The following is a 13,832-nucleotide window of genomic DNA, read 5'->3' as shown; positions in this document are numbered from 1 at the left end:
AAATAAAAAAAAAAAAAAAGAAAATGTTTCTTCGAGAAGAATTATAACCATGAGTCTTAGAATGCTTTCAGAAAAACACTGCAATACAATAGAATCAAGCTCCTCTCCTTTTTTAAGATTCATGGTTTAATTAAATATATAATGAGAGCATGTTAAAAAATCATAAAGTGAGTATATACAAGAGCATAGCTAGTAAATTTAAAAAACCTCATATAATATGATGACTATATTTAGCTACCTTATTGCTCTTAGTATTCTGTACCTGATTAGAATGTATTTGTCCTACTGAAATGGGTCAACATCATTGTCTAACAGCTGCTGAAGAAATATAAACAAAATAAGAAAATATAATTATTTTGAAAAGGCTATCATTATCAAAACCCAGGTAAAGGAATACTTATAATTGCAGAGCACATTGTACTGGCTGGTTTTGTATGTCAACTTGACAGAAGTTAGACACCAGAGAGAAGGAGCCTCAGTTGAGAAAATGCCTCCATGAGATTCCCCTGAAAGGAATTTTCTCAATTAGTGATCTGTGGTAGAGGGTACAGCGCATTGTGTATTGTCTCAGTTCTGGGCTCTATAAGAAATCAGGCTGAGCAAGCTCTAGGGAGAAGGCCAGTAAGCACCCCTGATGGCCTCTGCATCAGCTGCTGCCTCCAGGTTCCTATCCTGCTTGAGTTCCTGTCCTGAATTCCTGTAATAATGGATGTGTAAGCCAAGTAAACCCATTCCTCCTTTTCATCATAATGTTTCATCACAGCAATAGAAATCCTAAAAAAGACACACATATGTATGGCAGGATTTTCCCTGTTCAACTACATTAGGGCAGGGGAAGGCCTGTGATTGGACAGGGAAAGGGAGGAAGAGCAAAGAGTCACAAAGAAAGACAGAGAGTGTCTCAGAGAAAAGAAGGAAGATGGCTGTAGACATGTACCTGCATGGCATTTACCAGCCACAGTAGCTATGATTTCACAAGGTTAGAAATATTGGGATAGAGGTTTTATCATTATCAATTGGCTCTGAAATTATTGTATTGTCATCTTGCAAATTATGATATTATTGATACATAAATCTATTTGGTTAAGTAAGCTTTAAAAGTCTTGATTCTACTGCGTAATTAGGTGTTAAGATGGCTGACCATGGGGTGCGTGGAGAATTACTTGGTAGCGAGAAGAATTGGGAGGGGCAGGGAGGTTGCCAGAGAGATGGTCCAGCAGGAGCCCTGTGGTCTGGTTTGGCCAAATTGTTGCCAGCCACATCAGGAACACTGGAGTGTGGTCCAACTCCACGAGAATTGATGGATTCCTTTTTTAATATTTCCTGAAACGCATATATATACTTAGAATTATGTAATAAACTGATTCATACTGTGATATCATTAATTTTCAACTTGATACAACCAACCTGTACTCACATGGGAATCTCAATGAGGGATTGTCTCCATTCAGTTGGCTAACACACTTCTTTGGAAAAGTTTTAATTGAACTTATTGAGATGGGAAGATCAACTATGAATAGGCAGCACAATTTCGCAGGCTGGGCCAGGAATTATATAAATGTGAAGAAAGCTAGATGAGCATGAACAAACAAGCAGACAAGCAAGGAAGGGAGAAAACACGCAACGATCCTAGTGTTTACTCATTCTCTGATCTCTGTGGATGTGATCATTTACATACCTGCCTTGACTTCTCAACAATAATGGACCATGACCTGGAATAATAAGCTGAGCAAACTCTTTCTTTCTCCCCTTAGATGCTCTTTGTCAGGGGATAGTACCACAGCAACACAAAGGAAACTCAGGCATAGTCTATGACCAGAAAGGAACACACTTAGTAGAGTAACCTTGGGTCTTTTGCCTTTGCTTTCTCTTCATTAGTAAGAGCTTTCTTGTCTGTAAGGTAGGTGAAAAGTGAGAACAGATAATTATTTTTAAGGACAGCTGGGACTGTGTGTTAGCAGCTGCAGACATAATATGTTACTTATTGCTTCCCAATAATTAAGTTACAGAATATTAATGATAACATATGCAAAGTTTAAATGAGTTTTAGAGTGCTTGTTTGTAGTAGACTAAATTTCAAATTATTTGCATTTCCCTCCTTTTTTTTGTCATGGTGTTTTAAATGTACTTTACCTTTTCCACAGAACTCTGTCTTTCCTAGTTTAGTATAGAATATAAATAAATGGTATACTTTTTATAATTCTTGCAATTGTTTTTGTTTTTTAAATATTTATTACCATAAATTGCATTCAGTACATAATTCTATGAATATAAATATACATATTTAATTCAAATGACATTGTTGCACTTGGGCTGATAATAGTCCCCCAAAAGCACTATCTAACAAAAACCCCTTTGAGCACTGATCAGGGAATTCCAAGAGACTCCTAAACGACATAGGTCATTGCTGTTGCTGTTGATTGCCTTCCAGAGGTTAAAAGTAAGTTCCTATTGCTGATGACACCTATCCCACAGACACAAGATACAGAGTATTTGAGATGCATCTGACCTGAAAGCCTCCGTCCTGAGTCACCAAAGTACCAGGAAGTGCTATTAAAGCTTCCAGGGAGATCTTGCAAAACAATTGCTTTTTTTTTCTTTTTGAAAGTAGTTTTTCATACAATACGTTCTGACTATGTTTTCTTCTCCTTCGCCTGTAATAGTCCCAGAACTTAGTAACTTCCTAGATCCTAGCACTATTGACACCATGATGGAAGTATGATGGAAGTACCATTCAGCCCATAAAATTCAGCATACAGAGGGTACCGCCTACCCTCTACCAAAATTAAAAAAAAAAAAAAATACCTAATCCATCAATGTCCATAGTTCTAGGAAAGTCTCTAAATATACTAACCTTGCTTTTAGGCTTTGGTGGTTCTGCTTCTGGCTAACTTCTTTTGTTATCTGAAGTATGTTGATTGAAAACATGATTTTCATATTCACACTGAGAAATGCTTGGGACTACATTGGGATCTGAACTTCCAATATAGTCACCAGCCAACTCCTGTTCATGTAGTCTTCTACCCCCAAACACTACTATTCTCAGTTCTTCCCTACCTCTCCTCCAACCCATACCCACAGCCTTTCTGTCTCTTGTTAGAAAAAAAGACATGTAAAGAACAATAATAAAATAAGAAAAATTTTAATCAACTCAGTTATGACAAAACAGCCAAACAAGGCAAAAGGCCAAAGAAAAAGTTCAAGTTCACACACACAAAGATATCCCATAAAATCCCAAGCCAGAAGTTATATACACAAAGGGTCTGTCAGGTTAAAAACTAAATAAATCCAATCCTCTGCCTCAACATTATGAGATGCCACTGAGTTCATTTGAGTTGCTATCTACTGCTGGACACAGGACTTAAGAACGGTTTGTTGACTCAGTGAAGTTCCCTTAATGAAAACTAACTTTTCGTTTGCAAGTAGTTATCTATCAGAGATAACTTCTGAATTCAGACAGGGATGTGCATCCACTTCTTTCTTCAGCTATGTACTAGATGTACCCACCAGGTACAGACCTATGCAGGCTCTGGATATGCTTCCACAGTCTCTGTGAGTTCATATTTATGCCAGCTTTCTTGTATCTAGAAAGCCTTGACTGCATCTTCTCTGGTTCTGATACTTTTTCCACCACTGCGTCTGCTTCTGCCCAGTTTCCTAAGTACCAAGGGGAAGAATTTGATGAAGACATTCTTTTAAAGCTGAGTGTTTCAAGGCCCCTTGCTCTCTGCATAGTAGCTGGCTATGGGCCTCTGTAGTTGTTCTCAATGCTGAAGGAAGGAGCTTCTCTGATGATGGCAGAGCAAAGAACAGATCTATAACTATAAAAGAGTGACTTAAAGAGCCTTTTATTGTTACATTACTTTAGCAGGAAAGTACTATTTGGTTTTCCCTCAGCTCCATAGCCTATCTAGTCTCATGTTCTTAGCCACACAAGCAGTGGTGGATATGAGTCCTTCTCATGCAGTGGACCTCAACTCAGGTCAATATTGGTTGCTTACTCCCAAAAGCTTTGTGTCCCTCAAGGAAAAGAATATCATGTAGGCAAGTGACTCTTAGAAATAGGAGTTGTAAACGGGTGGGTGTTTACCTTTTCTGCCTTTGGTAGCAGGTAGAGCGCCTTACAGTACTATAAATGGTAGTCTGCTGGGGATGTGTGTGGAGGAGCTCTACATAGGTACCAGCCCAACTTCTTCATGTCCAATAAGTTCATGTGTATTGTCTTCAATAATAGAGTCATGCCACCATTTCTTTTGGATAGCCATCAATAACCTTGACAATAGAGTGTTGTTGGGAGGGGGTCTCATAAGACCCTATGGCAAAGACTTCAACTAGATGTAATCCAGTCCCAGTATTAGAAGCTTAGTTTGGTAACAAGAGATGCCTAATTGTGTTGTCTCTGTCCCCTCTATTATTTGAGATTACATTTGGATCATCTTAATATATGAATATTTTTCAGAAACATTCTATTCTATTGATCTTCCATATGACTCCACAAATGGCCGTTAATTTTATCTGGCCCTCCCCACATTTCCTCACAACCTTCCCTTTCTCCCCACTTCTCTCTCCTTCCCAATTTGAATCTCTCATTCCAGGCATCATGCCTCAAGCCTCTATAACTATTGTATTTCCTTTTCCTAGGGAAATCCATCTTTCCACCATAGTCTTTAAGTTCTATCTAACTTCTGTGGTTATACTGATTGTAGTAGGTAGCTTATCAGTGACCTAAAAGCTAAATAAGCTAATGTACAGCATATTTGTCTTTCTGCCTGATTACCACACTTTGGGTAATTTTTTTCTAGTTAAATCTCTTGTGAGTTTCATGAGTGCATTTGTAACAGCTGAGTAATACTCCATTTTGTAAATGTGCCACTTTTTTTTAATCCTTTGATGGAAATCCAGGTAATTTCTAATTTCTGGCTATTATGAACATATGTGAGAAAGTGTCTCTTGTAGGTGGCTGAAGCATAATTTAGGTATATGCCCCAGAGTGGTACAGCTGGATATCGAGTTTCTCATTTTTTTGAGGAAACACTACAATGATTTCTATATTGGCTATATAAATTGCACTCTCATCAATGGCTGAATGTTTCCCATACTCTACACCCTCCTCTTCAACATGAATTGTGTCATTTTTCTTATTAATCTTTGCTATTCTGTTTCATGTAAGATGAAATCTTAAAGTAGCTTTGATTTGCATTTCTCTGATGACTAATAATGTTATGCAGTTCTTTGAGTATTTCTCAGTCATTTGAGTTTCTTCTTTTGAAAATTCTCTATTTAGATCTCTACTCCATTTTTAATTTGTTTATTATTTTTGCTATTGTCTGTTTTTTTTTAAGTTCTTTATATATTTTGGATATTAGTTCTATGTCAGATGTCAGGATACAAGTAGTTTCCCTCTCTGTAGCCTGCTAATTTATCCTAATGATGGTGTCCTTTGCCAAGCAGAACTTTTCATTTCACTGAGGTACCATCATTAATCGTTCTTCTTGGTGCCTATGTTAATGGTGTGCTGTTCAAAAGTCTTTTCATATGCCAAAGAGTAAAAGCTCTTCCCCATTTTCTCTTCTATCAAGTTCAGTGTATAAGAATTTATGTTGAGATCCTTGATTCATTTGGAGTTGAGTTTTGTGTACAGTGATAAGTATGAATCTAGATTCTTCCACATGAAAACTGCACACATCCACATTGAAAAGCACAATATTTTGAAGAAACTGTCTTTTTGCAACGTGTATTTCTAGCTTCATCAAAAATCAGGTGTCTATAGATGTACAGAATTGTGTCTTGGTCTTCACTGTGATTACATTGATCAGACAGTCTGTTTATGTTCGAATAGTGGGGATTTTGTTTATTTGTTGTTTATTATTTTATTTGTTGTTGTTCTTGTGGGGGGTTATTTGTTGCTTGTTTTTTTTTTCCCACATGTAAGAGGTTTAACTGAGGGGAGGCAAGTAGTGGAAAGACAGGAGTGGAAAAAGAGACACCTCGAAAGAGCTGAGAATGGGTGGGGGCTCCAGGGTGGGAGTGGCTGTAGGCCAAAAGGAGGAATGGGTGGGGAGGGGAAGTGCTCCGGGTGGTGGTTCCTGCTTGAGTGCTGGGCATGAGCTGGGCATGAGTCCTTGGTCCAGTCTCGAAGCTGGAGCTGGAATGCATTGCCTCAGCACTGCTAGTCTAGATGAAAGGTGGCAGTCCATGATCTTGAGGTGTCTTATTGTAGAAAAGGGGGGAGAAGAAAAGTAGAGGCTGGCTATGGCCACATGGAGAGAGGGGGAAGGGAGGAAGAGAGAGGGAGCTACAGGTGAGAGTAAAGACAGGAAGCTAAGAGGGTGAGAGAGAGGGGAGGAGTTAAACAGCTCCTTTTATAATAGGCTGTGCTACCTTTCTGTTCCCAGGAAACAGTGGGGCATGGCATACCTGGCTGTGGTCAGTTGACTGAGGGTAGAGTCCACCCAGAATACTGGAAGCTTGGGGCATTGTCTAACCATGGGATAATGGAGTGAGGGCTCATGGTGTCAGCAGCTTTATGTCTGGGGGTATAGCTTACTATTCCATCCCTTGTTGAATTCTCTACTGAGTCTCCAGAGTAAGCTTCGGTCAACCAAGAACACAGACTGCCTTTCATGGTCCAATAGTCATCTGTATATATTACCAGATCATCTGCAAGTAAAGATACTTTGGCTTCTTCATTTCCTGTTTCTTCCCATTGATCTTCAGTTTTTGGTTTTGTCTAGCCTGTGTTTAAAGTACTACATTGGATAGATCTGAAGAGAGTGGAAAACTATATCTTGTTCCTGATTTTAGTGGAAATGCTTTCAGTATCTCTTCATGTAAATTAATGTTGGCTATAAGCTTACTGTAAATTGTCTTTATTATACAGAGGTATATTCCTTGTATCCTGAATCTCAACAGAACTTTTATCACAAATGTTTGTTTGATTTTGTTAACAGCTTTTTCTGTATCAAATGAGTTTTTTCCAAATTTGCTCCTTCTTTCAGTCTGTTTTGATAGACTGATTTAAATTTGCCAAACTGTTTATATTGAACCCTCTCTGCATCTTTGTGATGAAGACTGCATGATCACCATGGATGGTCATTTTGATGTGTTGTTGATTCAGATTGAAAATATCTTATTGAGAATTTTAGCACCTTTTGATCTGCAATTCCCTTTATTTGTTGGGTCTTAGTGTGGTTTAGGAATCGGTAACAGTGATGTTATCAAATGAATTGAGCAATGTTTTTTCCATCTCTATTTTGTAGAGTATTGTGATAAGTATTGGTATTGATTCTTCTTGAAAACTCTGTTAGAACTCTTCACTAAAACCAACTGACCCTTGGATTTATTGGCTTGGAAGATTTTTACGTTTCACTAGACATTAAAGGGCTGTTCAAATTCCTTATCTGGTCTCAGTTTAACATTTATCAATGGCATATTCAGAGAAAACTATTTATTACTTATAGATACTTTTTTCAATTTGGTAGATTACAAATTTTTAAAACATATCCTTATGATTCTCTAGATTCCCTTGGTGTCTATGGTTATGGCCCCTCTTTTGTCTTTAATTCTGTTTAGACCTTTGTTTATGTCTTAGTTAATTAGACTAAGGATTCATCAATGTTATTGATTTTCTCAAAGAACCAACTCTTTGTTTCATTGATTCTTTGAATTACTTTTATGTTTCTATTTTATTGATTTCTGCCCTGTTTGATTATTTCTTTTCATTTATACCCTGTGTCTGTTATTTATTCTTTTGGTCTAGAGCTTTTAGGTGTACTAGTTACTAGTATAAGAATTCTTTAACTTTTTTCAAGGAAGGAAGAGTTTATTTGGCTCAGAGTTCAAAACTATGATCCATTAAACAGAAGTCACTTGAACTAACACATTGCATCTCGAACCTTGGAAAGTGTAATGGCCATGTGCCATTCAAGTACTTCATGGTTATTATTCTCAGCATACTGAGCATCTATCTATCTTAACTGATGGTTGTCTGCAAATCTAAGATACTTCTCTGATTAACTATGTGAACAGCACTAATCTTCCAACATCTCAATTCTGAGAAGCAACCATATCTGAGTTTCCTCCAGATGTACTAGTCCATTGTCTGCCACCTCCTACCAGGCCCCACAAAATGCACTGGTCTTGTTGTCCAATTGAGTGAAGGCAATAGAAGAAGATAGAGAGAAGCTAAGCTTAAGAAAGCAAAGTAGAGAACAGCCTCTGTCCTCCATGTTGTACTGATGAATGGAGTTATGTTTAAACCCCACTATAGATTGAGTTCAGGTGGCCAAGAGATGAGATAGCTTTACCTGAGCAGTCATTGATCCACCACACAGGACCAGGCACTTTCAGAAGGGCAATACAGCTTTCTGGACAAATTAGCTTCAGATATGCCAACTAGATGTGAGACAGTTAATGGGATGCTGAAGCTACCACCTTCATTCTCTATGCCCAGAAAGGTCTTTGAATCACAAGGAGATAGATGGATAGACTGAGCGCACCATTGAGAGTGTCTGTAAGATGTAGTCCCAGCTGCAGAAGTTATGGTATCTCACAATCCATGGAGATCAGAGGTTGTCCTTGTAATCTCAGCACTGAGGACTTGGAGACAAGCAGAGCCCTGGATTCTCTCACTAGCCAGTGTAGTCTCTTGGGCAAATTTTACACCAAAGAGAGATCCTTCCCCCCCCCTCCAAATATGTGCAATAACAACTGAGAGTCTCTTCTGGCATACACATACATATGCCCATATCTCCATGCACACAGGCACACATGTATGTACCTTATGTACCTATATACACAAGCACTTGTACATGTACCTAAAATGCATATGCATTACAGCAATGATGTATGAATATCAATATTTATTATATCTAAAAGAGGAAACTCACTGTATCCAACTCAATATAGATAATTGAATGCATTATGTAAACATATGTTCAACTTCGTGTTTGAAAGAATTTCCTGGTTGCATTCCTAAATTTTTCATTTCCAAATTCCCCTCAGTTTGGGTTTTCTTAATTGATTCTATTTCCACTTTCATGTCTTGGACTGTTTTCTTTACTTCATTCCACTGTTTGTGTTTTCATAGATTAATGGATTTTTTTCCTCCTTAAGGGCCTCTAATATAGTCATAAGGCTATTTTGCAGACCTTGTCTTATGCTTCAGCTATATTGGATATCTCGAGGACTACTATAGTTGAGTATCTAGGCTCTACTGTGACATATTGTCCTAGCTGTTACTGACTTGTTTTCATTCTGTTGTCTAGGTTGCTGTGTTTGGGATGATCATAATTTTAGCCTCTGATACCTGGTCTTGACTTGTTGAGCGGGTGTTCCACTCCTTGGTTTCTGTTGTCCTTTCTAGTTTTAGGAAAATATGGTCACTGTACCTTTTCTGGCTGGTAATGTTTCTTGGATCCTTGCCATGGGTAGCCAATGAGGTTTCCAAGAACAAAATGTTCCTAGGTTTGGGAGATGACACTTAGGAATGGAGATGAGCTGGAAGGAGTATGTCTGAGAGCAGGAAGGAAAACAGATTGTGCTGCCAGGATTTCCCTTGTAGCTGGTGAATGAATGGGGAAGAGGGAAAAAAGAGGACAGAGTTGTAGTTAGCTACAGAACTGGGGATGACACAAGAAGACTGGATTTGGAGAAAAGGGGGGAAAGTGAAGATCTGAAGATCACCTACATGCTTCTCTTGCCTATCTGCATCCCTGGCTGGCACTTCCAGCTACATTCCCAGGGAGTGCCTCTGAGAGTTGGTGACTGAGACAAGGGATTTGGGTTAAAGGACCCAGTAAGAAAAGATCTACATGATTTGCTGAAGATGGAGGCAGAGAGGAAGGGGAGACCACAGCACGTAGTCTGCTATATAGCTGGAGATGAGACTGGAGGATTCGATTTGAAAGAGAGGAAGGAGAATGATCATCTGAAGAATGTCTACCTGCTTCCCTGGTTGGCATGGGTGGAAGATTCTCAAGGAGCATCTTCATTTTGTGCTACATGAACATCACTACCTAGTACTGTAAATGTTAAGTTAATAAATCAGTGTGTGTGTGTGTGTGTGTGTGTGTGTGTAGTTCTATGTATTTTTGATGGTCTCTATAACTTAAAAAGTACCAGATTCACTGGGTGTTGGTGGCGCATGCCTTTAATCCCAGCACTTGGCAGGCAGAAGCAGGCGGATTTCTGAGTTTGAGGCCAGCCTGGTCTTCAAGTTGAGTTCCAGGACAGCCAGGGCTATACAGAGAAACCCTGTCTCAAAAAGACCAAAAAAAGTACCAGAAACATCTTTCATTTAAAAAAATGATACTGACAATTCAGACTTTAAATAAAGTTAACTTGTAGCAAATTTCCAAATTCCTAAAATAAATATGTGTAGCCTTATACTAAAAAATATGTGCTGATAACATTTTATGGTAACATATTACTTTAGACTGAATCCTGTTTCCCTCATGGGTACATATGCTAAGAACTTGGTATGCATAGTGATGCTATCATGAATTGATGGATTGTTTAAGTGATAGAGTCATCACAGGCCTGTATGTCATTACAAGCATATGCTTAAAGAGGGTATTATGAACCTATTGTCCTCCTTCATCTTGTTTCTTGATTTTAATGTGGACAGTTTTATTTTATCTCTGATGTACAGCCTCACCACAAGTTCAGAGCAACAAACTAAATAAATATTCATTGATTGGTAACTCCAAACTTTGCCAAAGTAAAACTTTTCTCTTTATGGACTGATTATATCATGATAATAGTGACAGAAAACTAACACAAGTATAGGATCTACAATTCAAGTGTATGAACATGTAATCATATAGCCAACATTCCAATCAAGATATAACACATTGTCAGTATTCCAAAAGATCTTTCATTCACTTTCCAATCTGCTCTCCTCTATGCAAGAGACCATCCTTTCTATCATCAGTGATTCATCTGACTATGCCTGAAATTCACAGAAGCATAATTATTCATTGTTAAGCTATTATTATACTTAAGCATTTCCCTTAATACTAGAGCACTGAATTTTTATTCATTTTGTATATACCCAATTTAAATTTTCTGTTTTGGGCTTTGTTATGTTACACAGGATGACATTGACATCAAATCCTCTTCCTTCCATTTCCCAAATTAAGTATATGCCTTTTGTCATGATAGTCTATACCATTAATGTATCACAGTTTATCTTAGATTCTATAGTTTAAAGCCAGATAATTTTTCATTTGGAGTTATTAGAAAAAATGAGGCTGTGCTCATTTTAACAAAAATGTTTGAAAGGAATTTCTGTTTGTATAAGGTGTATTCCTTTTTTTTCTTAACAGTTTACAAAACTGTTAAAGTTTAATTTCCTTTGCCAGACATGCCAATGTTAAACTGATAGCTATAAATTAAAGCTATATAGGCAATTGATATAAGTAACATAGAACAAGTTAATACATTTACTGGATATTTTTAAAAATTACTGTACTTTTTAAAATTCCTGTGTACTTAGCAATAGGAATAATAGGGACTTTGTTCTCTTAGAAAAGATAATAAGACAAGATAATTTATAATATACATGTACTTCAATAGTAGCCTGGTTCATGTTGACATAATAAGGTGTATTCTAAGTTAGCAGGTAGGTCAGACCAGATACATCGTAAACCTTGTTCATTCTTTTTTTATTTATATTTTTTATATTTTTATTAGATATTTTCTTCATTAACATGTAAATTTCTCCTTTCCCAGTTTCCCCTCCAAAAATCAAAGAAACAAACAAAAACAACAAAAACAAACCCCTGTTGCCTCCCCCCTTCCCATGCCTGCCACCCCGCCCTCTCCCACATACTGGCCCTGGCATTCCCCTACACTGGGGCACAAGGAGGAGAGAACCTTTCTCATTTTTAGCACAGTGAACTGTTCTCACCATCTTATACTCTTCCGAGCAGTACATGAAAACTCAAACAACTCAGTGTCATGGCCATCACTTATATACCATTTAGTCACATGTGAATGTGAGGCAATAGTTCATTTTACTTTTAATTTATATTTCCCTGACTAAGAGAGGGACGTGGAATGATAGAAATTTTTGATCCCAAGCCAGGGTTTCTACCCTGCCTTGATCACTTAGTTCCCTGATAAAAGACAGGCACAACCTTTATATTTAAAATAAACCTTAATCAGCACTAGAACTGGTCAAATATCTATGCTCTGTGCTATTAGAATCTACTTTCTATCAATAACTCCAACTTACTACTTACTATGTTTCATCTGAGCTGCTCTTACCCCTAATTGGCTAACTGTCAGAGCCATGTTCTCTTGAACTCACCTAACCCATGGCAGCTTCTCCTTCCTCCATTCACCTTCCTTTTCCCCTCTCTGGTGATTCTCCTCCTACCCCCAACCCCAGGAATCCTAAACCCCACGTATGTTCCCTTTGCCTATTAGCTGTTGGCATCTTCATTTACCAATCAGAAATAACTTGGGGGCAGCATCACCTGGGTCTACATGTAGACTCAGGTCTTGGGGGCCGGCACTAAGCATTACAATACACAGCAAGACCAAACCTCAACATGGAATAGTTCCTGAAACCCCAAATTTAAGGAGGACAACAAAATCATCAGTGATAAAGATAGATATTATTAACAATGTTTTTTTATGATAATGAAGAAATCTCTGTAGAAAAATACTAAAATCTTGAGTAAATTTGTGCTTTTTGCATTTATGAAAGGGTAATCTATTATTATTTATCACTTAAAATAGTGCTACTCAGGCGTTATGGAAAAGAAGGCGTTTCCATCTCCGGTGTCATGGCGGCCTCCGTCGCTGAAGGCGTGCCGGAGGCTGAGGATGCAGTTCGGAACGATTCCTGAGCGACCCAGAGCGCATCTTCCATCACAATGCCTGGGACAACGTGAAGTGGTCAGAGGATCAGGCCACGGAGGCGGAGAGGAAAGTGCGGGAGAACAGTTCGCAGCTGGTGTGCACGGAGAAGCAAGTTGATTATGAAGTCAATGCCCATAAATATTGGGATGACTTCTACAAAATCCATGAAAATGGATTTTTCAAGGATAGACACTGGCTTTTTACTGAGTTCCCCTAACTGGCACCTAGCCACAATCACCTGACAAATTTACCCTTGGAGAAGCAGAGGAGTGAAGTTGGTGAGGACAGACCTGGCCTGACAACAGAACTGCACAAGTGTTCTTGTACCAGCCATGGATGTGAGACTCAGGTGCCTCCTGTGGAAGAGCCAGTGACACACAAGCTCAGTCACCTAGAAATTCGTGCTGATGAATTTCCTGGTTCCTCTGCCACCTACCGAATACTTGAGGTTGGTTGTGGTGTAGGAAACACAGTCTTTCCAATTTTACAAACTAACAATAACCCAAACCTCTTTGTTTACTGTTGTGACTTTTCGGCCACAGCTATTGAACTGCTCAAGACAAATTCAGCATATGATCCTTCTCGATGTTTTGCCTTTGTTCATGATCTCTGTGATGAAGATCAGAGTTACCCAGTGCCGGAGGACAGTCTCGATGTCATCGTTCTTATATTTGTTCTTTCAGCAACTGTTCCAGACAAGATGCAGAAAGCTATCAGCAAGCTAAGCAGACTCCTGAAGCCTGGAGGGGTGATGCTTCTTCGAGATTATGGCCGCTATGACATGGCTCAACTTCGGTTTAAAAAAGGTCAGTATCTCTCTGGAAACTTCTATGTGAGAGGTGATGGCACCAGAGTGTATTTCTTCACACAAGATGAGCTGGATGTACTCTTCATTGCTGCGGGTCTGGAAAAGGTGCAGAACCTGGTGGATCGCCGCCTCCAGGTGAATCGAGGGAAACAGC

General features: G+C 38.6%; 1 pseudogene; it reads left to right on the top strand.

Moving 5' to 3' along the window:
- The first annotated feature begins 12,794 nt into the window (after positions 1-12,794).
- Positions 12,795-13,832, top strand: part of LOC116070974 — an 8,060-nt pseudogene continuing 7,022 nt past the window's right edge.

The sequence above is a fragment of the Mastomys coucha genome, unplaced genomic scaffold (assembly GCF_008632895.1).
Source record: "Mastomys coucha isolate ucsf_1 unplaced genomic scaffold, UCSF_Mcou_1 pScaffold22, whole genome shotgun sequence".
Classification (NCBI taxonomy): Eukaryota; Metazoa; Chordata; class Mammalia; order Rodentia; family Muridae; genus Mastomys; species Mastomys coucha.
This window is presented reverse-complemented; position numbering and strand designations above follow the sequence as displayed.